The sequence below is a fragment of the Anthonomus grandis genome, chromosome 2, assembly GCF_022605725.1.
Source record: "Anthonomus grandis grandis chromosome 2, icAntGran1.3, whole genome shotgun sequence".
NCBI classification, from domain to species: domain Eukaryota; kingdom Metazoa; phylum Arthropoda; class Insecta; order Coleoptera; family Curculionidae; genus Anthonomus; species Anthonomus grandis.
Window position 1 is genome coordinate 10,385,688 of NC_065547.1, and position 27,000 is coordinate 10,412,687.

At 31.9% G+C, this 27,000-nt stretch overlaps 1 protein-coding gene across 2 annotated transcripts in view; it reads left to right on the forward strand.

The window, feature by feature from the left end:
* Window positions 1-27,000, forward strand: part of LOC126750601 (LIM/homeobox protein Lhx5) — a 146,578-nt gene that overhangs the window by 40,002 nt on the left and 79,576 nt on the right. The window lies entirely within an intron of this gene.

Here is a 27,000-nt window from a genome sequence, read left to right on the forward strand (position 1 = left end):
GTTCTTTTATGTTACCAAAAAGAGAAGAAGTGCGAATAAACATAACCTTATTTTTAAAATCCAAAAGGTATGTGTGCGTTTTTTCAAGAAGTAGTCTTACTTATCGGCGTTGCCTGGTTTGTTTTCTCTCAGAAATTTATGTAATAGTGAAGTGAGTTCTTCATTAAAACCCCTTTTATCAGATCCAAGGTGGTTTATTGTTGACAATATGACCTAAAGGCATATTATCAACAGGTTTAAGTAGTGTGACATTTATATGGAAAATCAATTATTATCAAGTTCATCACTTCGGGGGCCATGTAGCTTTTGTTGTACCAAATTTAAATGGAGACAACAACTTCGAAGTTGAAATCAAAAGTTGGTTTCGATATAGTCTGTAGTACAACTAGAAAACTAGCAAGAGTTGAAACTGAAAAAAAGTTAGTAGAATGGTCATGAGAGATGTCAGGAAGCAAGAAGTGATTGAGACTAGATTAGAAGAGAAATTACTCACCCATCTCGAAGAAATTGTTAATTTTTTCTTAAATAGACCGGCTTAAATTAAATACAAATAAATTACCAACTCCAAGTCACAGGTCTCAAATATTTTAAAAACAAAGTCAAAGAATTACACTTGTTTTGCCTGTACTAGCATCAATTTTTAATCAAAATGCTGTTTCTCCCTTGCAGATGATCTGATGATGCCTAGAACAGGCGAAACATGTGTAATCCTTTAACTTTGTATTCAATATATTTGAGACTTGTAACTTGAAGTCTGATTTATTACTATTTGCTCACCCATGTTTTATCCTGCAATACCTCTGCTGATATGTGGAATAAATTACACGTAATTTTTGAAAATAAATCCGGCAGAAATATCTGAGTTGGTTTCACATATTGAGGAAATTGAGGGCAGTTTAAAGCAACTAGGGGAGAAACACAAGATACTGGTGACATTACCTGAAGGACTAAACCATTTTGTCCTGAACCACCTAAAGAGAAGCAAAATCTATCTATGTCAAGATTATTAACAGAGGAAGAGAGGAGTCACCCTTAGACGTCTGGGTCTGCTTTGATTGCAAGGAAGCCCTATATAGACAGCATAATATACGTGAATTTCTTTAAAGCAATTGGGACAAAAACAACCTTTCCTGCATTGAAACATTGAATTATGACTATACTGCAAAAATTTAACCATGACTTGTACTATAAAAAACAAAACCTTAATAAATCTGCTGTGTTAATTTCTAATCAGATAGATACCTTTAGTACATAGAAGAAATAAAACATGCCTTTGAACTTTTGAGGCTATGGTTTTGTTCTTCAAGCTGCTGTCCTCTTCTATCTCGTCTAAACGACTAGAAAGAAATTAACTAATAGAGAAAGTGTGGCATATATTCAGATCTCTTTTAATTTTTGGCAGTTCCTGGCCTTAACTACATAGGAAAAATAAATCTTGACTTGAGGCTTCTAAATACGTGATTTTATTCTTTCAGTTGCTGCTTTTGTTTTAGTTATTCTTAGCAGCTAAAATAAATAGTTTAACCAAATCTTACTTTACCTAATCCATATGGTTTTTTTTTAGTGTAGATCAACAGTCACTAATTTAACATAATTTATGCGAAACGCATATGAGGCTATAAGTTGCAAATATCACCGATGTAATATACACAGATTTGGCTAAGGCCTTCGATAGGTTGGACCATGGAATTCTTTCTAAAAAAACTTTATAAAAAGTGTTTTTATAAACATCTAGTAGAGCTTTTCCTTTCTTACTAATTAAATAGACCGGAATTTGTGGAGTTCAATGGGTTCTGCCTTCTCTTTACAAATTGTCTCAAATGGTGCCATCCATTCTTGTTTTTGATTTTTAACAATGATATTTCTAGTAGAGGCAGTAACTTTCTACTGTTTGCTAATGACATGAAGGTTTCTCGTCTTGTTAAAAATTGTCATGACTGCATGCAGCTGCAAGCAGCTCTTAAAAAGGTTTATAAATGGTGTGAAGCTAACAGACGCCCACTTAACCTTCAAAAATGTAATAAGAGGTAAATTTGTTTGCTCTAAGATGAGATTGACTGTGACTACGTAATAAATGATACCACACTTCCAAATTGTAACTCTGTTCATGACCTGGTGGTTTGTGTTGATGAAAAACTTACCTTTGATTCTCATATAGAAATCATCATAAGATATTCTTTAAAGACCCTAGGCTTCATTATAAGATCAACAGAACTATTTTCTAATACTTCAAGCAAAACGATTTTTTTTTAGCTTTTCTAGTAAAATCACGCCTACTGTATGCATCTTTATTATGGTTTCCTAATTATGCACTATATATTAATAGGGTCGAGTCAGTTCAACGAAAATTCTACAAATATATTAGTTTTAGGATGAATGGTGTAAGTTCTGAAAAGACATTCAGTCAGCAGTTAAAAAAATATATTCCAAATTATTCGCCATTAATAAGAGCAGGATTTCCTCAGTACTAAGTATTTTCTTTTGAAAGTACTTTAAAAAATGAGCAAAAATGTTTATACTTCTCCAATATATCACTAATTACAATGTTCTTTCTATAAAATTCTGATAAAGCTAATATATGACTGAGGTTTTCTCCGGTTTTTTTCTGTGTTTTTAAAATTGATTAAATTGATTCAGAAGTTAAACAAAGAAAAACAAACCTTGATGTTAGCGATGTAAATTTATCCAATGTTACAAAAAAGATGCGTGCTTCCATTTCGCATATTAGTGACATCTTTTGATACAGCCTCTATGAACCTCGTAGAGAAAACAAGATTTATGTTAATTTTCTGCAAAAATTTTGATTATATAAATTTGATTAAGTTATTAAATTTTGATAAAACGTTTCTCCAAAAACAACAAAAAAAATATAGATACATTTAAATTTATTTAAATGTATCTATATAATTTAAGCTTTGATTGGCTTGTGCTACTTACTAAGCATTTAAGTGTATAATTTGTCCGTCACAATTTTACAAGAGTTTCATGTATCACTGAAATGATCCAAAATTTAGGGCTTTTATTTCAAAACAAAGAACTCTTAACACCTGCTTAAAAAAAAAGTCGTACATCAATTTATATATACAGGGGGATGTTTAATAGTTCTGTCAATCACCTTTCATATCTATTTGAGAGTACCAAAAAAAAATTAAATTTGTTGACGTACTATGAGCGAATAGTGACCAAAAATACCTGGGAATAATAGATATTTTATCGACCTCAAATTTTTGTATTTCAAATAACTACCCTAAGTGCGACATATCATTTCATAGGACATAAAATCTGCCACCCAACGCTGTATAAAAAATGTAAGTTTATAGGCTTATAGTCAGGGTGTAAAAAGGTGTTTAAAAAATAAATAATTTAATCAGTTCACAGAACTTATTTTATTAAGTGCTGAAAATGTTCTCCATTATTCACGAGACAATAAAAAAGTATGTTTTAAAATTCCTCACGAACATTGGCAAGTATTTTTCCGCCAATATCTCTACATTCGCAAGTAATTCGATCCTTTAAATCATTAATATTTTCAGATGGGGGTTTTATAAAATTTGCTTTTTAAATACCCCTAAAGGAAAAAATCTAGTGCTGTTAAGTCTGGCGACCGTGCGGGCCATTCGATTGTATAACACATTCCTGGAAACTGTTCATTAAGCCACTCTCGAACTGTCAAAGCGGAGTGTGAGAAAGCTCCATCCTATTGGAAATACAAATTATTTTCGTTTAGTTTCCCAACACCAATTTCATCCACTTGGTTTTCCAAAGATTGGATGATTGAAGGATATATCGCATTTTCGAGAGGGTTTAAATGAATTTGTCTAGTTAAATTTTCATCCAAAAATTGGCCCTATGATTTCGCTAGAATAAATTCCTGCCCACAATAATTTTTTCAAGATACTTTTTGTTTTATTTTATTATTTGCCATTTAAATGCCAAATTTATACACTACAAGGAAACCATTTGACCAATCAAAGCTTAAATTGATAAAACGTCTTTTATTACCCTACATTTTTGCATACTATTCACTTATACGTCAACCAATTTAATTTTTTTTTACACTGTTAAATAGACATCTTAACGCTACTTACGATTTATGATGTGTCACACGATGGGGGTTTTCATTTGACATATCAAAATAGGGTTAGCTGGAGGTGAGGAGGTGATTGACAGAACTTTGTCAAACATGAAATTAAACGTCTTCCTGTATATCTAAATTGACGTATTTTTTTTAAGAAATTATTAAGGGTGGTTTGTTTTAAAATGAAAGCACTGAATTCTTGAATATGTCGGTAATATATATCAGTTTTGTTAAATTGTTGATGGACAAATTATAAACTAAACGCTTAATAAATAGCACAAGCAAACGAAATCTTAGCCCTAGAACTACAGCGTGGAGTCGGCGACCTATTTTTTTTAAATTGTTTATAAAATTATCAAACAAATATATTTGGTCAAAAAAAAAATTTAATCTTTATTTATTGATATAAAAAAGACTACAAGCAGGAAATACCAAGCAAAAATGTATCTAGGTATATAAAACCTAAAAACAAATTGTGAATACTAAACGAAGAGTTTATAGAATACAATTGGAAAACTTACATTTAAGAAGATAAGACTAAAATAATGTAGAGTAACTTAAAAATATAGCAAGGCAAGGCTACAATTCACATTCTTCACAAATGCTAAACCGATGTTCTGCGCACATATTTTTTTTACAATGCACGCAAATGTGACGCCATTTTCAGTCTCGAGTTCTTGTGCAAAAGTCACAACGACGTGAACGGTTTGAAGGCTATTGTGGTATCGGCTGTTCTTCCGGATATCCAAGGTAATTGTGAATAGATTGTCTTAATTTTCTTGGAAATCTTTTTTCTCCGCTCTTTTCTTTACATGATCTTGCTCCAAAACATTAGCAAATTTTTTTTAGGAAATTAGATCTGATATCATTGACGTCATTATTCAATGTTTTAAATCGATATAGCACGAAAGAATTAATTTCAGCAGCATCCAACATCAAAAATTCTTAAAGTCTATTTTCTTGTATTTCGCGCAACTGTTTTTGAGTTACCAAACTAACCAAAGGTATCGACTCCTCCTTTAGTCAAATTATAAAATGTTGTTATTTCTGGCTTTTTGGTTACTAAATTTATATTATCGTGAAAATGCATGGAACTTATTAGAAGTACAATAAAGTAATATCTCATATAACCAAGTAATCTCTGGAAAAGGCAAAAGCGGATGAAGGAATCTCTTTGCATAACTGCGTTTCACATCTAAAAATTTTGTGGGTATTTCCTTTTTGTTTTTTCGGGTTAACATAAAATTAAACGTCCCCCCGTATACCTATCTGAATTGACGTGTTTTTTTTAAGCAGTTATTAAGGTTTGTTTTGAAATGAAAGCACTGTATAGAGTCCACTGCCATTTTATGATTTGCCCATCCAGGGGTAAATAATTTTTTTATACTCCAGGTTTGTTCTTTTCCATTTTAATTTATTTACATAACACAAGCACAAAGCTATTCCCACACACACACACAAAAAGTTTTGTTCAATTGTTCGTTAAGAGTTAACTAACTTGAAATAAGTATGATATACTTATAATAATATTAATTTTCTTCTATATTAATATTTGCTACAGGACATACGACCGACGCCTCGCAAATGAAGACAAAATAAGGCGGGCATTTGCTTTTATAAAATCTAACACAGCACTTATTTTGGAAAAATTATAAAAAATAAGGAAAATAATTAAGCTGAATCTTTTATTACAATAACTGCTTTAAAAAAAAAAGTGTTTTTTTGTCCTAAAAACCGAAGATGCTAAAAAGGCATACCGAATACTATGGTTGAACATCTGCTCAAAAAGCATCTCCTGCCCCGATGCAATATATTCCTCTTATCAAACTAGTGGTATTGATCTTAAAGAACACCCTCTTCCCCCCTGATGCCCCTCGAACCTCACTTCTTACGTTTCTTCCCCCCAACGTGTATATCAACCGACAATACATAAAACATCGGGTCGCGATCTCCTCTCCCCCCTTTCCTCTTATACATATATATACTCTCGATCCCCAAACGACACACACAATCGGCACCTGCCCTTCGGACAAGTTCGACGACTTTCGGTCTCCGTGTTGTCCCCACGGGACCGAAATTACGAGGGTCTGGGATCCCCAATACGACCCGTCGAATATCAGAGGTCGGCCTACTTCGATTGGTCGATGAAAAGCGGAAGGGGCGGGGCGTGGTCACGCAGGCGTCGCGACGCGTCCACGAGCGAGACGGAGTGTGTCGATGATCGATTTGTGGTGGACGATCTTCTATGGAGGATGCGATGCGCGAGGTTTTTGGGATGTTTGTTGTTGTCTTGGATGAGCAGATGATAAAGCGTTAGGGGGATTTTTAGGCTTGGATCATAATTATTTATTTATTTATTGAATTACAGTATCAATAGTTATAGAGGCCAATTACAGATACCACCTATAATATGTACAATGCACCTAATAAGAAGTTTAAAATATTTCTTATAATATATTTAAGTATTTGCAACTACCCACATTTATCACATATCAGGCCTGAGACTGAGAAGCAAAAAGTCTAATGTCAATAATTTCTGTAAAATGTCTTAAATCTGTAATAGCAATATCAAGGTCAGAGGCATAAATATTAAAATAATCACACATTCTACAGATTTGTGAGTTCTTGTATATATTTGATCTAGAACAATCAAGATGAAAAAAAGATTTTTCTTTGTCTGGTATTACCAACATTAATGAAGAATGGCAACATTTCCATAATTTAAGGAGCATCAATCTTATTTGTCAAAATTTTATTAATGTACACTAGGGAAGTTTTTATGCGCTGATTTTCTGGGGATAATCTGTTAAATATTTTCAGAAGCAAACCATGGTTTTAACTTTGTTCGGGATAATATTCAAATCTCTTAAAAATATATATTTTAAAAATTTGCTGTGTAGACGCTTTATGGTTTTAATCGAGACTTGTGGAGACCAAATTATGCTTCCATATTCTAACCTCGGTAAAACCAGACTATCAAACAGTTTTAAACAACACTAAACATTAAAATTTTAAATGAACTAAAGTAGAACGAATATTATGAATATATCAAATAATACGTTTATTTGGCCAAATTTATCATAAATAAATACTTACAAATAAACGAAAAAAATCACAGAAATTACCCTTATTGACAACTTGTTATTGATGTTTTTTTTATATTGTATTACACTAAAACTAATTAATTATAAACGACATTTGGACATTGAACATGATATCTTTTTATGGTACAAATAAAAAAATCTAAATTACAAACAAAATATAATAACGTCAAAATTCGGGATGTAGTTTCACAATTTGAGAAAAAGTCTCAAATGGATCATAGAGATTGAGTTTAGTGTATTTCAATTTAACTTTGGTTTTATTAATAAAACACATTTTTTTAATAATATTTAGTATATTTCATTTAGTGTTCACTAAGTCGTGTAAAATTTGGCGATTTGTTTCCTGAATCCATTTTTATAGTTTTGGATCATATGGAATGATGTTAAACGCCTTAGGACCAATAAATGTAGAACACCTTTGTTCAATTTTTTTTTTTGCTTTTTTCGGAACTTTTTTTTCGCAATTTCTTGTAGCATGGGAATGAGCCAATGGCTCCCAAGTCATTTTATTAATAAGTTTTGAATATACAGGGTGTTTGGTTCAACGACGTGTAATATAAGAAAGGGGGTGGTAGGTGAAATCATTTTGAACATATTTAATCCTATATAGTGTTAGACCAGTGTTACGGTTTTCGACATCAAGGTTTTTTCGAATTGTACCGAATTTGGTAATGGATCCATAAAAGTCATAGTAAAACTTTTGTTAATTATTTTTTATAATTAATCATAAATCTGAATATGTATTTCATAGATATAAAATACGTACTGGAATATACAATTTATAAAAAAAAAAGTGGAACAATAGAATGTAGAAAATAAGTTTACCGAAATATCTAACTTGGAGTTTATAGGCGAATAACTTGAAGTGTATAAGATATTTGTTCAAATAATTTCAAAAAATTTCTTTATCTTTATTCTTTTGATTGTTATCCAACAGAAAAATCAAAATATCACATTCCAACAGAAAACGCTGCTTCTTTTTTATTGACAGCAGTTTAGAGATGTGGTTCAGTTTTTAAAATTTTATTTTTGTTGTTGCTCTTATTGCTCCTTAGTATCTTTGCGTTGCACCGTAACGGGCCAACTAATCTTTTATGATTTTTACCTATAAGTAAATGAAATAAATCATTTAGTATTACTTTTTTAAACATGATTTTAAAAAGCATAAGGTTATATTTTTTTTGTGAAGAAAATAAAGTAAAAAGCATTTGTAGATATGTACTGTAGTAAGAAATTAGTGTTTAAAAATCTAACCGAAGATTACTTAGCACCGAGTAGTTCTAAACAAACAAAAAAATGCGCAGGAAGATACGGAATATAAAATACAAGCTGTAAATATAAAAGTAGGTTAATTAAAAAACGCAAATTAACAAAATATACAAACAAAAATTAATTACATATATTTACAAGAATTAATTACTCTAATGCTCGAAGTGAGAACCACCGTTTCTAATACAATGTCGACATCTTCGTCGCATCTCTATAGTGGATACGCCTAGCCTGAGATACGATAATCGGCATGTAAATGCCATTTAAAATTTTGGTCCATATATATTCCCAGATACTTTATATGTGCTGTTTCTTTGATCTGCTGAAAAGTTGGGTCTGTTTGCTGCAGTTAGTGAAAACGCAATATAGTTCGTTTTAATGAAACATTTAACCTCAATTAAAATGTTTCCAGCCAATTTTTTATTTGATAAACGCCCTCTCTGGCATATTGTTTGGTTTGGTCCTAGTCTTTGTTATTAAATGGTAACGCTGTATCGTCTGCATAGGAAATAATGACCCCATTATTAATTTTTATTTTAGGTGGAGAATTTAAATAAATTATAAACAGAAATTTCGTCAATTTTGAATTTGAGAGAAAAATAAAGTTTACCATTGTCTATCTAACTCAGACATCCCTTATCACTTTCTTTAAGAATTAATATATGAACTAAAATATTATTTGATTTTAATTTTATTCTCAAGAAATTGCGTACTTAGGACATATAAGTCTGGATTTCGAGGATATTTAAACATAGATACTTACGAATAATTATAGCCATTAACACCATGAATATGGGAGCAAATTTTAAACAAAAAAAAACAATTTGCTTTTTAAATATTTTATTTTAAGATGAATTAAAAAAAATTACCAAGGGCTCTAAGACGCGTAAAAATAGTTACAATACATTCTAAGTTAAATACTGTAAAGTGTAAGCATGGTATTAATGAGACCTTTTAAATATGAATATGGAATTGTTGCAGGTATAAATGATATTTTTTTCAGAGGAAATTACCTGCTATTTTTTCACTTCCTTAAGTATTAAAAACATTATAAGAAACATGTAACAAATACAAATATATCTAAATAAAAAGTATAATTGTAAAAAGATTTTACTCGTCTTTTACCATTATGTAATTAAAAAAAATTAAGTTATGCAGAATTTCATAGCAATGGATTGTAAATCTTTTATACCAGATAATATATTTTTTAAGCCTCAGTTTTATTAATTTTTACTGTAAAAAAATAAGAAACAGGACTCTTTTCTTAGCTCCTTTACCATAAAAACCAAAGCATGATTTGCCTGATTAAGGGTCCTGTCAAAAGTTCACCCAAATCCTCAAAATCAGAGATTCTTTGCTTGGATTTTTCATGAAAAAGCCCAGATATTTTATGAAACATATTTTATGAAAGATATTTTATGAAAGATATTTTATGAAAGATATTTTATGAAAGATATTTTATGAAACATAAAAGCACAGTAGCGGTTTAGGGCACTCATAGACTCCGCTTGTAACTTAACATGTTCAAGAATAATTGGCTTAATGTTATTCAAAGGGAATATTGAAAAGTCTTAGGTTAAGGTAATTGGAAATTTATTTTTAAATACTCATACAGTCTGGGACTCCATTTAAAAATGGAGAGAGAGAAAGCGTTATCCTGAATAGACCATCTATAACCAAAAGGAGGACTCATTCAGGTTTTTCTCGATGAACTGAAATCTACCATTATACAGCAATTTGAGAGATGTTCGGTAAATTAGAGCTTGTAAAATTTGCAACCATGATTTTAAACAAACCAAATATTTTACTAAGTTTATTTTAAGATTTTTCTTCTTTATATGAACTTAGAGCTTCTTTATTTGCTAAATAAAGATGTTCTCTTAATTTGAGCATATGTCCGATCACTGTTTACAGGCTTTGATCATTTTGTAAATTTAATTACGTAACCAATACTGCCAATACTTAATACTTAGGCAATAATGCCTTACGTAACCAATAATTATTAACCAATACTGCCATTATGTGTATTTCTGAAAGCTGGCTGAGCGATTCTGAGGCTGATAATTTTCTGATCCCGAACTACAAATTATTTGTAAAGAATAGACGTGGTAGGGGTAGGGGCGTGGCTGTCTATGTACGATAGATTTTTGAAAGCTCTTTAGTTTTTGCTGACATTGACTTTTCTGATGATTTAGAGTGTTTGTTTATTAACGTAAATATAGGCAAAACAGTTTTTCTTGTTGGAACAGTCTATAGACCACCAAGGTCAGATTTAGGGCGTTGTGTTGAATGTTTTGATGATATATTATCACAAGCATGTCTACAGTATGAGAATATTATTATCCTGGGTGATGTTAATGTTAATCATTTTACAAATAATATTTTACTTGATTGTCTTACAGCTTATGATTTTACTTAGTTAATAAATGAGCCTACTCGTATTGCTGCTATGGCACAAACACTCATTGATGTTATCTATTTTAATAAACCCTCAAATTTTACAAGTACAGCAGTACTTAACGCTGATCTAATTAATGACCATCAAGCTATATTCTGTAGTATCGAGATCGCGGCACGGAGTAGGAAGATAAAAACGAAACTCTATCGTAATTTTAAACATTTTAATAAAAATGATTTTTATAAGGACCTGAATAAAATTGTGTGGGATAATATGTACTATATCAATAATCTAGATGAAAAAATTTAGTATCTTACTAGTAATATTTGCTCATTATTTGATAGACATGCACCCTTTACGACGTCAAAAATATCTAAGCCTTATACCCCGTGGATAACTGCAAATGTGCAGCTTTTTATAAAAGAAAAAAATAAGGCATTGTCAAGTTTTAAAAAATCTAAAAATTTGACGGATTGGGCATATTATAGACAGATGCGTAATCTTGTGGTGGGAATGATTAGGCGAGAAAAAAGAAATTATCTGCAATTTTATCAGAACATCAGAGATAGTAAGCAGTTATGGAGAGCTATTAATAATCTAAGTCTAAAAAATGTCTCTAGTCGTTCTATTCCTTTAAATCTCCGAGATCCAAACAAAATTAATGGCTATTTTACTTCAATTTATAGCCCGTTAGGTAGATGCCCCGAAGAAGTTGCTATTTTTCAGAACAAACAGTTTAAGCATGATCTAGATTTTTCATTTCGATTAGCCAAAGTTGAGGAAATTTCTAAAATAGTCTTAAGCCTTAAATCAAATGCACACGGTTATGATTCAATATCAGCGTTAATGTTGCAACACTGTATTCCAAAGCTATCTCCACTTATTACGCATATTATAAACTGTTGCCTAGAAGCTGGGTATGTCCCGGGTATGTGGAAAATTTCTGCAGCGACCTTAGACCAATTTCAATTATCCCGGTCATCGCTTAAGTTTTGGAAAAGTTTATACAGCCGCAAATTTATAACTTTCTCACCTCCAATAATATTATTCCGCATAAGCAATCTGGGTTTAAAAAACAACATAGCACGACATCTGTCTTACTAAACGTTACCCAAGAGATAACTTCTGCAATGGATAAAGGTGACTCCACAGCACTTATAATGCTTGATTTTTCCAAAGCATTTGACACTTTGGATCATCATTTGCTTTTGGCAAAATTGGCTTATTATGGCTTTGATAATGTTTCCCGAATGTTTTTTAATTCCTACTTATCCAACAGAAGGCAAATGGTGGTCTTAGAAGATCAGACTTTTTCAAATATTAAATATATGACATCTGGAGTACCTCAGGGATCTGTTTTGAGACCTCTCTTATTTCTGATGTATGTTTCTAATTTGTTTAAAGTTTTAAAATACTGCCAGATCCAGGGGTTCGCGGATGATATGCAAATTTATCATTCTTTTAAAGCTGAATCTGTATTGGAGGCATCAAATGAAATAAACGACGATGTTTCTAGAATTTCCTTCTTTTCCTCTCAAAATAATTTAAAAATCAATCCTTCAAAGTGTTGTGTTATGTGCTTTACTTCTAAGAACAAAAAAAGATTTGCATTGGACGGTTTCAAGCATTTTGTGGGAGGTAATCAGCTAAGTATGGTTAAATGTGCAAAAAATCTTGGATTGCTTTTGGATAATGAATTGCGCTTTAAGTTACACGTTTCTAATGTTATTAAAAAGTCATACTATTCTTTAAAGCCATTGTATGCAAACAGAAATATAATTAATTTTAAGGTAAGGAAAAAACTGAGTGAGTCTTTAGTATTACCTGTTATGAATTACTGCAATATTGTTTATTTTCCATGTTTAGACAAAATCACTGCGTACCGTTTGCAAAAGCTGCAAAATCAATGCTGCAGATTTATTTATGAACTGAGAAAGTATGATAGAGTCTCTGCAAGGCTATGTGAACTTAGTTGGCTGCGCGTGAAAAATCTATTTTCTTTGCAATTGGCGGTTTTTGCGCATAGACTGCTAGCGTTGTCTACTCCTCCCTACCTCCGCAAAAAACTTACTTTTCGGAAAAATTTACATGAAGCAAATCTGAGATTTATAAATAAGTTGTCAATTCCTAGATATCAAACAGCCTTCCTTCGTCGTAGTTTTCTGTATAATGCTGTGGCAATTTACAATGACCTTGTTTCGAATCCTATAAAAGAAATGTCAGTAGCGGGTTTCAACAAAAAACTAAAGCTGCATGTTTTAACAAAACAGAATAGCTAAATTGTCAGTAGGTATTTCATATTTTATAATTTTTAGATTTTTATGGACCAATGGGTGTATATCTGTTTATTTTTATATTAATATTAGTGTTACCATAACAAATGTTTTTTTTCTTTCTGTTGTGCTATCTAAAATAATTTTGTTTACATTTTTTAAATAGGTTAAGTAGATTAGCCCTTGGCTGGACTTCGCCTATGTACACTATTGAAAAGTACAAATAAAGGCATTATTTATTTATTTATCAATGAATATATCTTAAGACACAATTCGGGACTGGGTTGCAAAGAGGACTTGTTTTGTATTAGGTGTCTGAGTAATTTTATTATGCTCGATTATTGAAACAAATTCGATATTTTTACTAGGACTTGCATGACATATCTCCTTTCAAGATTTTTGTAAGGATAGATTCGATAGAAATTTAAAAAATCTATGAAATCTGTGACTATTTTAACCTAGATGCAGACAAGGAAAGAATCATCATTGAACAATTTATCTGTCCTCTGCTCTATGTAGTTGAACAATAATTGGATGTTTGCAAGCTTAAATAATTTATCAACCCATGACATTGGAAAATCACAAAAAAACAGAAAAAAACTATAAAATTAGTTGAAAACTTTAAATTACAATAAAATCATGAGGCTTGGCTTATTTTGCATCTTAAGGGAACATAAAAGACAGACAGTCAAGTCATCAAATAGATAAAAGATGCGAGCATTTCCCCGCCTAGCAAGATCTTCAATATTACATTTTTCTAAAGTTTGAAGCCTGATATTTCCAAAACGGTTTAATTAAAAGTAGTTAAACCATATATATTTGAAATCCGAAAATTTCTGTCTTTTAAACTATGAAGTCTTATGCAGAGTGTTATGTAAGAAAACAGAGCATCGGATTCAAAAATTTGAAGTAAATCCCTAAAAATTTTGTACTATTTTTTTTATTACTTTTCACTTAAGCCTTGAAGAGGGGGGGTCAATATATAGGGAAAGACCCTATCTATGACTTATTGATAATATTACTACCATTTTTATCAGTGTAGAATTTTATCCTTAATATCATATTTTTTTTTTAGCTTTTCTACTATTATTCTAAATACGAATTAACAAGAATCTTATTCGAAGACCTTTGAAATATTCGCTAATTAATACATATTGAACATTGCCAATATTCACAATATTCCGATTTATTTCAAAAATTTTACATTAAAATATTAATAGCATGGCAAAAAGCACTTAAGTAAAGCAAAATAATAGGCGAAGGGTCCTGTTTACTTCACAATCTTTATTTCAAAAATCCCGACGCGTTTCGGTTATTAAACCATTGTCAAGATAAAAATGATATTATCACAAAATGTCCATGAAAAGGTTAAAAACAACGGCACATACATAACATCACAATACATTAATCTAAAAAACAACTCATCACACCGTATATTTACAAACAATCAACAAGATTTATTTTTTCCTTGACAATGGCTTAACAACCGAAACGCGTCGGGATTTTTGAAATAAAGATTGTGAATTAAACAGGACTCTTCGCCTATTATTTCGTTTTGCATATTGGTACTTCACCCTAGAAAAATCTATGGTAAACACTTAAGTATTTATAGTCTATATAATAAATTTTAATTCCAACCTTAAATTATGTAGAAATAAACACTTGTGAAAAAGACAAGGGAGGGGAGGAATAGGAATCAACATACATACTAAATTTATTATAATTATTATTTACATATTTCCTAACTTTATTTATTATTGAATATTTTAAGTCTTTTTATATTTCTAATTTCAGGAGGCATTAAACTGTAAAAATTTGGTCCTATTAGGTAATTTATGGTAATTTATGAACTGTTTGTGATTAAGTGGTAAAGACTGATTGTTATGGATCTCAGAATTTTATGACAATTCAGTTGAGTATAGCTTGTTCTTCTTGTAAATTATTTTGAGAGTATAATTTTGCAAAACTTTCAAAGATTGAAAAATTGATTCGTATGTACCACTCCATACTATAATACAATGATGAGAATACAAATATGAATAAGAGACTTTGCAATTGAGTATTTTATATGTTTTAGTGTCTTGCTAGTAATATCAATGGAGTTGAATTATATTTTAATTAATTTAATTTTTTCCAGAAAACTCGTTTACCAATATCAAATCCTAATTATTATCAAAACCATTGCAATTTCATTTGTAAATAACATTAAACGACTTGGAACTCATCTTGCGGCCATCACACCGTCTCACCGCGAGACCGCCGATCAAAACCATCAAGTAAAAAAAAATAAAAGAGAGAAAAATAAAACCGCGAGAACCGATAATCAATTCAGGAATTATTGAAACAGATTTCACTGATAAATACGCGTTATAGATTCGCTTTATCGAAACCAAAAAATTGTTCGACCATCGCTAATTTCCACTCGCTGTGACTATGACTGGAACTAAATCTTCGGACAAAAAGTGATTCCATGGTGATCTTTTATTTGAAAAAGAACCTTTGGTTATGGTTTAACAAAAAAATAAAATGAAAAACAACCCGTTTCATAACACTATTCTTTATTGTGTTTTCCTCACGTGACATTTTTATATGAAACTTACATCAGGTAGGTCGCGTGCAAGTGACAACTTTAATACCACTACAAGTAGTAACCATGATTTATTTTCGATGTTAATTATAAGAACATTAACGCATTTCGTGTGATACCCCGCCCTATTTATGCTAACTTAGTTTTATCATATTTTTTTCTTTTTTATTACAACACTAAAGTTGAGATAAGAGATCGTGTTTTCTTTGATTTATGGGATCGTTTGGTTTCATGTCATCGAGATCTAATTTATTGTTAATATTGTTAGTTTGAAGCATGATTATGTGTACAAGATTGATGGATTGACGTTTCCAAAGACAAGAAAGAAAGAAGTTTATTGTTACTGCCAGGCAGTCTTATTCACTTTTTCAGTTCTCTTATTGTTTATATTCTTCTGGACAATTTTCTCTTGATATTTAGTTAACTCTAAAGGCATTCCTAAATCCACAAAACTTTGTTAAAAAGCAAAATAAATGACACAAATTACATTCACTTTAAGTTTTTTAAATTTGATATTTATTTAACAAATATTATTAGTTTATACAAAACGTGTAAAGCTCACAGTAGTCTAGGACTATATCAAGACAGTCATCATTTTCTCTTCCATTACACTACAAATTCCCTATCTAAGCAGTTTATCTAAAAAGACACTTCTGCTATTGTCTAACATCAGCAGGCTTCCAGTAACTGTTCTTCAGAACAGGCCTTCAAATATAACAAAAAGATTAACCGTAGATATTAAATCGAATCATAAAAGTACTACCAGTACATTGTGCTTATAACAAAAGCAATGACGATGGTAGGCATAAAACACTCATGAGTCCCATCTTAAGATATGAGTTAATTTCCTGTTTTATCTCAAGATATTTCGCATAATATTTTAAAGGTAATTAACATTCTTTATGCACTATCCGCTGCAAATCCGTTCTCACCTTACGACGCATAAAAAAGAATTTCCCTACTTTTAAAATTGAGTTTTCGCAACATGTTCGGCCAACAATCGGTTCTGCTGAGTCAACGTGATTCGGTATTTTCGGTTGGAATTAAAAAAAAAAGGAAAATTACCATAGAAGCAGTGCCGTAGTTAAGAAATATTATTCATATTTTATAAACAAGGTGTTTCTTCAAATTTGAAAGTGCTTTAATAGTTACAAAATATAAACATTGATATCAAACATAATGTTACATTAACAAACCAATATCAGAATAAAAAAGCAAAATAAATTTAAATTTCAAGTGCATCCTTAGAGAATTCTTATATACTAGAATAAGCCCTACCCAATAGTAAAATCTCTGTCGAAAGGTCTTTAAGGAATTCAGTATTTTTAGATTTGTTGGTAGGCAGATGGTTTAATACTTTCCTGCTTTATATACAAGTGACTTTTTTACCAGTGTAGATCCTGAAAGCGGTAGAGGTGATTTTGCTGTATGTTGTGATAAGTGACAAGACCCATGAATGCAAAACAATTAGTATTGTTTCAATTTTTAAAAATAAGGGTAGAAGCCTCCATCATTAATAAAGATGTAAGACAATTTTTACGTGAATAAGGTATGGTCTACAAGACTCTGCTTGATTTATTCCAGTAATAAAACAAACAGCTTTCTTTTCAATCATAAAAAGCATATTCAAAAGTGCCTTCTTGATAATACTCCAGAATTGTATTCTATACCTGAACTGCGACTCAAACAGAAGAAATAGACTGTCCGTGTCAGCTGATGTCTCAATTCCTTCTTTACCACCCTTATAGAAAAACATTCTTATTAAAGCTTTTTACTTTTTGAAGCGTAATTCTTGATCAATCAGAATGCCTAGAAGCCTAGTTACTTCAACCTTAGAACACTGAAAGCCTAGAATAAGCCTAGTTGCAAACCATAGACGAGGCTGTTTGAGTTTACCATCTCTCAGACAATGATGTCAAATCGACTTTCTAATTTTTCATTCAATATATAATTTTCTTAATCCACTACATATGTTTTAATGTGTTGTATTTTGTAACAGGTAAAAAATATACTTTTTTAAAAGTTTCGTTTATTTGCTGACTAATAAAATATACTTTGAGAAAAATCAACAAATTTTTCAGAATAAAAAAAGATTCCTGACAAAAAAGTTAATGAAAAAAAGCAACTTGGCAACGTAGAATAACTCTGTGTTTACAATGCACGTATCCAAAGTTGCCACTTTGTGTCGTTTTTCTAGACATTTTTATATCTGTGAAGCTAGCGCCCGATCGATATCCAGCGACCAAAAATCTGGAACGCAGCATATGTCGTTTGCCAGTAACCTATTTATAGCTTGCGCCCGCTGTTATTTAATCGATATAATGCCTGTATCTCCTGAAATTCCCAAGGAATTTTAATATTTTTTGTCCAGATATTAACAATCAACAACCAAATCAATTTATAGTCGTAAACATCTACAAACCAAAGTTTTTTGTGAAAATTACTTAAAAAGACGACTGTTTGGTCGTCTGAGGTCCTTTGGCAGTTATCGCCGTTTATAACATCTAACTCAATAATTTTTTTTTATCAAAAAACTTACGTTTGTAGAGATTTGCAACCATCATAAAGAATGCAACTCAGTTTATGCTAATTGGAATAATTTATTATATCACTTTATTTTCTTTTGTTAAAATTGAGTAATCACATGTTTATCAACAGAATATCCCCTCTGCCTCCTGTGTAGATGTTGCGCACAATGCAAAGCAGCCAATGTTTATTCTAGTATTCAATATTCTAAGAAAGACTGAATAAGACTTCAACCTTCTGTAAAGGGTTACCATTTAAGAGCAAGTCTTGCTACGTCACACCTAAATCCAACAATATGTGTTTTGCTTTGATTAAAGCAAAGAGGATTAGATGAGAATCATTTAAACAAGGCAAAATTACTAGTAAAGTAAAGTTCTGAAAATAAGAGATAAGTTCTATTTTAGAAGTCCTGAGTTAGATCAGTTGCTACGTTACAATAGAATTTGTTAAGACACTCAGGATGAGCATCTAGGGAAATATTTCGAAAATCGTTAATTATAGTCCAGGTTTTCAAGGAGAAAAATTTATTACAATTAGCGGTTCTGAAGATTCTACCAGAACTACGACTATTAGCTTGCTTTTAAATTCTCCCGGCGTTAATAATGCAATACACTGCATCATGATCAGATAATCTTCATCTTAATACTGAGTAAGCAACTGTACTGTGATAATTGGTGGAAACATAGTCAATATTAGTTTAAATAGCTTCATCAGCATGCATTTGTGATCCATAAGAAAAAAATAAATTTGCGAGCTAGGTATTATTTACAGAATCTTTATCAAGATAGTTAATATTAAAGTTTATCCCTGTCAGAATAATTTTTGATAGACATGACACATGAGACCGGTCACGGGCCATACAGGAATGTCCTCTCCTTCTGATGGGCAGTGACTGCATGGCCCCAGTGACTGTGGACTGCGAGGGATTCGTGACGCACATTGCAGGTAGAGAGGAGTGGCAGCATTCCAACAGACCTACATTGCTAAATAGGGGGACCATCTGGTATACATATGGCTCCAGAATGAATAACAGAGCCGGATCAGGGCTTTGTGATGGAATCCCACATACCAGTAGGGCATAATCGCTGGGGGAGCACGCCACTGTCTTCCAGGCCGAAGTATTCGTTGTATTAAAATGCGGACAGAAAATCCTAAGCTGCGGACACCGCAATACAGTCGTATCAATATGCTCGGACAGCAGAGCTGCCATTAAGGCTATCACGGCCGCAAAGGTAAGCTCCAAGCTTGTACTAGAGTGCATAAGAGTCCTGAAAAAACTGGTGCAGGTTAGCTGCAAGGTCCAGCATGTCTGGATACCTGGCCATGCAGGTAATGAGGAAGCGGACTCTCTTGCCAGACTGGGATGGGGCCGGAACCCATAGTTGGTATCGCCAAATGCGTTGCGGTCGCGTCGATGAAGGGTCTGCTGGACAAGTGGACCCACCGAAGATGGACTGAGTCCCCTGGTATGAGACAGGCCAAAGCGCACATAGGTGGGCTCTCTGCCTGTCTCACCAAAAATCTACTACGCCTAAAAAGACGCGAAATTCGGCTAGTGACAGGTCTTTTAACCGGTCACTGGCACTTAAGAAGCCATCTCCATACTATCGGTATTGCGGACAACCCGGAATGCCGATGGTGCTATAAGGAGGATGACCCCGTTGACCATGTAGTCGGGGAGTGCCCAGCACTCACGCCCGCCAGGTTCAAATACTTGGGTAACACTTTCAGTGTACCGAGTGACTTTAAGTCCTTCAGACCAGAGAGCCTTATCGGTATCTCTAAGGCCGTTGGGATCTGGTAACCCCCGGTGGGGCATGACGGGTCCATTAGGAGACCTATATGCATAACTGCCTTGGCAGCCCACTGTTTTGACAATTCAATTCAATGACACATGAGACAAAACTGAATCAAGGCGCTCGAAAAAGTCTTTTGTCGATTCCAAGAGAGAACGATAAAGACAAATTATGTATAAATTTAATTAGTTACAGAAACAAATTGAACATTCAAAAGTCTTATCTTCCAGTGAATTTTTAAATTTATCAACTCAAAAATTAATTGAACCTAGAAGATTTTTTCATATAACTTTAGCAAAGCTTAGCCTATACTCGGGTATTAAGAAGCATTGGCTAGGTTTCAGTCAGTGTTCAGTAATTAATACTATATCAGGACGAACGTATAAAAATTATCAGATTTATTTCTTAAGGACTAAAGATTTAATGAAAATAATAACATTTTCCCAATAATTTTTTTGGGAGTTTGTATTGGCCAGAAAGAACTAGAATTAACATTACAAACAATTTGAATAGATGTGTCTTCCAAAATCACATTAGGGTGACTTGATCAGTTAGGTAGAAACACTTTATCAGCCAAATTCATATTGGTTATTTTAGTGTTAATTGCCTCAATAAAAATCAAATTCTTACTACAAGACTTGTGACGCTATGCAGTGCATTCATTAAGTCATTAATAATGTTGAGTCTAATACGCCTACATAAGAAATTTGGCCAGCAGTACATGATTTTATTATGCCGCCATGAATATTTAATTTACATACAAGTTTAGTTTCTTCTTAAAAAGTTATTTGACCCAATACTTAAAATTACAGTTCTATTTAGAGACAAGCCTTATATTGTAATAGAATTTCCATATAGAGTTTATATTGGCTATTGACACGCCCTGTATGATATTATTAGTGGTGTATCCAAGATTTTACTGAAATGTCAACTGAATTTGGAGATTTCCTTGAATTTTACTTAAAAACTGTTTATAAAATCAGGCATTCCTTCCAGGCACGCTTGAATAAAAAGGTCCTTCTGGAAGATGAAAATGAGTAAATTACTTGACTTTTTAAAGAAGGAAAATTCAACTTTCAACTTAAGATTCTTATGGGTCTATATTTAGTTTTTTGCGAAAAAGGCCCTATATTATCCATCACATTTTAAACCGCTTATATTTAAATTCTTGTTAATACATCGAATTTTAAAGGAGAGGGGTGGGTGCTATTGGCTCATCCTTAGCCACAAAACTTCTGGCGGTTCGCTGTCCTGTAGGAATACCAAATTTAAAATAGAATAAAGTTGCTCTCATTTATCAATATCGTTACGATCAATAAAACTGGAATTTTTAGGCAATAAAGGAAATACTGGAAAAATTAAAAGAATTATTTTAGGCTGAAAAAACCACTGGAACACTTGCAATAAGCATTGAACACTTCCTTAATTTTTTCTAAAACTTGATAATAGGTAATTTTTTAGGTAGTTGGGTAGCGGACAAAGACGCAATGAAAATGCTTTAAACTATATATAGAAAAGTATAACCTTCAATCTCCGGTAAAAAAAAAAGTCAGATTATTCATTACTTTAGCAGAAGAATTTCAGGACGGGAAGAAATGAAAAATATGTTTTTCCAGATAGTTAAAGACTTTGAAGTAATTTTTGTAATCACTTCAATATAGAATTAATCAACATATGAAAAAATCTCCAAGATTGATTAGAGAATTCAGGGTATTTCACATACCACACATCTGGAGAAATTGTTCTAAGAGCATTGACTCATAAAAATGGTTCATATGTCAAATTGTTCCTCACAAAATGCCTCTTATTTCAGTGAAACTCCATTCAAGTGGTTCAAAAAGTTTTTAAATGACAAGCATATAAACTGTTGTCAGTATTTTAGAGCAGAAGTTGTCCTAATTAAGCGACTTTTTGTCACAGGATCGAATTTTATATATAGAATTCATCCAGACTGGCCTCTATATTACTGTAAAAGCACTATGAAAATATCTTATGTAGCTGTAAAGTTATATGGATTAATTTTCCATAGGTCAGGCGGAGAACTGAACGGTCTTTTCATAGGTCAATAAAATACGAGAGCGAATGAGATGGATAGATAAAGTTTCACACTAATCACATCAATGCAGGAATAATATAAATTAATTACATTTTGTTCATTATAATATTTATATAAGATTGATTAGAAAATTCAATATATTCCAAACATCACAAATCTAACGAGCCACATCAGTCAAAGAAATATGCCTGGAAAAATACAATAAAGTGAGTAAATCCTACTAGAAAACCAATAAGGGAAAAAATATCTTTTAGACTTCCAGAAACAATTTCTTTCCTTATTTATTTATTTATTAACTGATCAAGCCCAATACAAAATTATGTAAGTAACTTATTAAATTACTTAAAGTAACAGACCTTAAAATTAAATGAAAAAGAAAAAGTATACAAAGTAAAAAAATATAATAAAAAGTATACTAATTGACAAATCAATTTAGTTTATAAATGAAGGCCAAAATTCCCTTAATCGCGTGGAAAAACTCTACTAGAAAAAAACGAAGATACAAATTGAAGAAAAATAAACCCTCTTTTTCCAGGTAGTTGAAAATTTATTTTCTGTAATGTTCAAAATCCATTTTCACTTGCACTATGCAAATGAAAAAAATCAACAATTCAACTGCCTAAAACACAGTGTTATTTAAATAAAACACCCTGACTAAGATACTGCTTCACGTGTTTACCCGTGCGATAGAGTGTGATAACGCATATAATAGGGCGTTGCCAAATACCGTGGCTTTATAGTCCGGGCACTTTTAATAAAAATTTCACTTTTTCTCATTTACATTGTTAGTTTTAGCTTTTTAAGTATTGTCAAGAAACATATGAATTTTTTCCTTTATTAGAAAATTTGATTTTATTTAAGTTACTTTTTAATGACTGCCCGAAATAGAGAAATTAATAATTTAACTGCCTGGCATACAATTTAATTATCGCGTCATTATAGTGTAATTAAAAAAAAACTAATTGTTATAGTAGAGGAAAATACTAAAATATTTTTTAACCATTTTTTAAAAGCTAAAACTTGAATTTTTCATGAGCAAAAAAACAATTTTTTTTAATCGTAGGTGCCTGGACTATTTAATGACGACTTCTATATTATTAGTAACGACCTACAATATTCTCCGTCTCACTCTAACACACAGTTGTAAACGTTTAGAATCATTAATTAGTGTGAATATTTTGGTGCTTATAAATAGAAATAACTGCCTTTTATACATTTTGAATAAAAACCAATTCAACTACTTGGCAAAATGTAATATAATTAAATAATGTAAAGTTCATCAAAACTCCAAGACTAATATGCTGCTTAACGTTAACACCCATGTGATAGAGTGCGATAGCGTATAAGCAGTTGTCAAATGCTCTGAAAGGTGTGGCTTTATAGTCCGGGCACTTATGATAACAATTTAGTTTGAAAAGTCTCAGCTTTTTGAAATATTCTCAAAGAACTTATATTTACTAAAACTAATATTTCTCTTCTACTAGAGTATGTGGTTTCATTTAAATTATTCTATAATGACTGTATAGAATAGAGAAAACCATAAAACATCAGAAATGCCTTCAACTGCCTGGAAAATTGAAAATAACTTACTCTACCCTCCTGAAAAAAGAAAATATAACTGGCAATATAGCTAGGAAAACTAATAAAAATTACCTTAGGCTTTTCAAGAAACAAAATCATAATTTTTCACAAGTAGTTAAAAAAAGAGCTTTTACTGCATGAAAGAAACAGCTTTAAAGTTTTTTCTAATTTTTTCTAAAATTTGATAATTAAGGGTCATATTTCAAGCAGTGCAGTGAAGAAAAATTGCAAAAATACGTATATGTCCTTGACAGAATAATTTTCAGGACTGTAAGAAAAGAAAATTTTATATTTCCAGGCAGTTTTAATTTGACCTCAATTTTCTCTTAACAGTTTAAGTAAAAAAATGTTTAAATTTGCATATTTTCCGGACATTTATTAAAAAAAAAATCCTTAAATTGTCTGGAAAAAATCAAAAGGTGACTTAACCCACCATAGATTGATGGCGATTCTCAATAAATTACCTGATAAATAAAATTGTATCTAGGAAATCACGAAAAATAAGGGAACCTTGCTAAAGAACTACCTTCTGAAAACTCGCAACAAAAACTTCTTTAATATATACAACATTAATAAGCTGCATATTTTTTTTGCATTATTGCAACACGATTTAATTTTCATAGCCACTTTACTATATACTGTGTAGGTAGGATAATTACAAGAAAATGTCTACATGGGTTTTACTAATTACTAGAACGTTAGTCTGCAATTTGGGTTTGTTTGTGTGTATAATACAACTCGTTTAAGTGTTCTAAATACCAAACCACTTACTAACTTACTACACGGGTATTTTGGAGATAACTAGTAGCCCATAAAATGAAAATAGGACCCTCCAATTATAATTTTAAAAAAATGACAGCAATTCTTCAGCTCATTAAAACCGAACTGTATTCTAAAAAAGCCATAAAGCGGGAAAATTATGAACATTAAACTATATCTAAAAATGTAAATCTAAGTCCTTCTTTAGGGCTTTTATAATATCAGCCGCATAGTGCAAACGGGGTAATAGAAAAATGAGACAAGAAGAAGAAAACGACGAAGAAGAAGATGAAAAAAATTAACATTCTGACAGTTAACGACCTAGGCGAGGAAATAAAGTTGAGAGAATCATTTTTCATAAGTCAAAACGACCCGGCGCTTCTCCGACTCTCTCTCTCTCTCTCTCTCTCACTCACTGACATCCTTATAAATATTTAATGAGGACCGGATGATTTTTTTTTATTTTTCAAATGAGGCGGCCCTCTTAAACATGCTAATTTTATGGTTGTTTTAAAGCTTACGCTCCGGGTAATTAGGGTGACTCAGGGCGGATTTTAATCGAGAATTAAATCAATCGAATTAGAGTCGGGTTTTTTGTTTTGCAGGAAAGACACATTCGAAACCCGGTTATTAAAAATATTAAATTGAAAACCATTCATTCTTCCTTCCTTCCCTTATTTCATACGAAACCGAAGGGTTCGTATGAAATAAGTCAATGTCAAGTTGCAGGTTAAGGTTTACAAGAAAATCCCTTCAAAGTCATTTGAAAGAACTCATATAGGAATCAATGATTAGTCTTTAAAGCCTATTCTAACTCAGATATTCTGACCCTCTATATCCAAAGGTTCGAAGTTCACCATTGATGAAATCAATCGTTTTCCCTCAGAAAATAAGTGATTTCATAAGCTGATCAGTATGAAAGCACAAGAAGCACCTTTAATAATTAAACCATTATTTAACGGCAGACGGTACCACGAGCACACCCGGGTCGTCGTATTTTTTCTGGTACGACCTTCATGGTTCTCATTTTCTTCTTCATCGCTGCGTTAAACCGTGCAATTCGACAGTCATTCCATCCTTCGAACCACATGATGAGGCATCGTGTTGTATGCACCATTGTAGCAGATTCACCGAGTCCACGGTACCAACTTTTGATTCTTTTAAGAACTACTTTACTTGTCTTTTATACAACTCTTATAGAAAATATACAGGATATTACAAGCAAGTAGGTGAATCCAGACAAAGAGTTGATATATGATTGTCCCTTTAGGACTATATCTTTTACGGGTCGATTGACACACATTCCTTGTTTATCTTTTGAAAAACGACAATTTTTTAAATCTCACATATTAAAAAAATCAGTGTTTTATAGTAAGTGCCCGGACTATAAAGCCACGCTTTTTGGCAGTGCTCTATAATATTCGCCATTATATTCTATCGCATAGGTGAGCACGACAAGCAGTATCTTAGTAAAGCTGTTTTATTAAAATAGCAACATTGTATTCCAGACAGTTGAGTTATTGAATGTTCCTTGCCTATAAATTTAAGGCTGAAACTTAAATTTTAAATAAGAAGTGACATTTTTATCATGAGTGCCTGGACTTTAAAGTCAGGCCTTTCATAGACAGGTTATACGCCACCGCACTTATCACATGAGTAAGAATGTTAAGTAGCATAGTAGTCCTGGAGTTTTGATGAACTAATTACATGGATGAATTCATTTACGACTCTGTGTTAGAGTAGGATGGCTAATAAGGTGTTAACAAATGCCTTGAAAGGCATTACTTATATATAGTCTAGTTTTTTTAAGTGTCGCTTTACTGACGCTGTAATTAAATTTAATTCCAGGTAGTTGAGATATTGATTTCTCTATTCCAGGCAGTCATTATAGGATATCTCAAAAGAAACCAGATACTGTAAAAAATGTGAAAACTCAAATGTTTTTCTATATCAAAATTTCTATAGGATAGGATTGGCCTATTAACTGGCCACCCCATTTCCCCAGTCTAAGTCATTTGGATGGAGACTTATGCAGAATTTTGTCTATCTGTTTCAGATAAAAGATTGAATAAATCCAACCATTTTGGAAAACACTCCATAAACATACACCATCGTACACTATCACATAAGTGTTAACGTTAAGCAACATATTATTGGTGTCTGTGCTTTGATGAACTAATTTCATTGTACTCTAAGTAAAGGATTTTATATGTTACGCCATGCAGTTAAATCGATTTTTGTTCAAAATGTGTGCAAGACAATAAAGTAATTTTTATTTTAAGCACCAAAACACTCGGACTAATATGCTTTTGAACGTTTACAACTATGTGACAATGTGGGATGGCGAATAAAATAGGGCGTTGCGAAATGCCTTGAAAGGCGTGACTATAATCCGAGCACTTCTGATAACAAATTTAATATTTTTGTTATATGAAATTCAGTTTCAGCCTTTAAAGTATGATTAAAAAACGTTTGAGTATTCTGCTCTACTAGAGCATCCAATTTCATTTAAATTACGCTATAATGGCGCTATAAATTAATTGTATTTCAGGCAGTTGCGTTATTCATTTTTC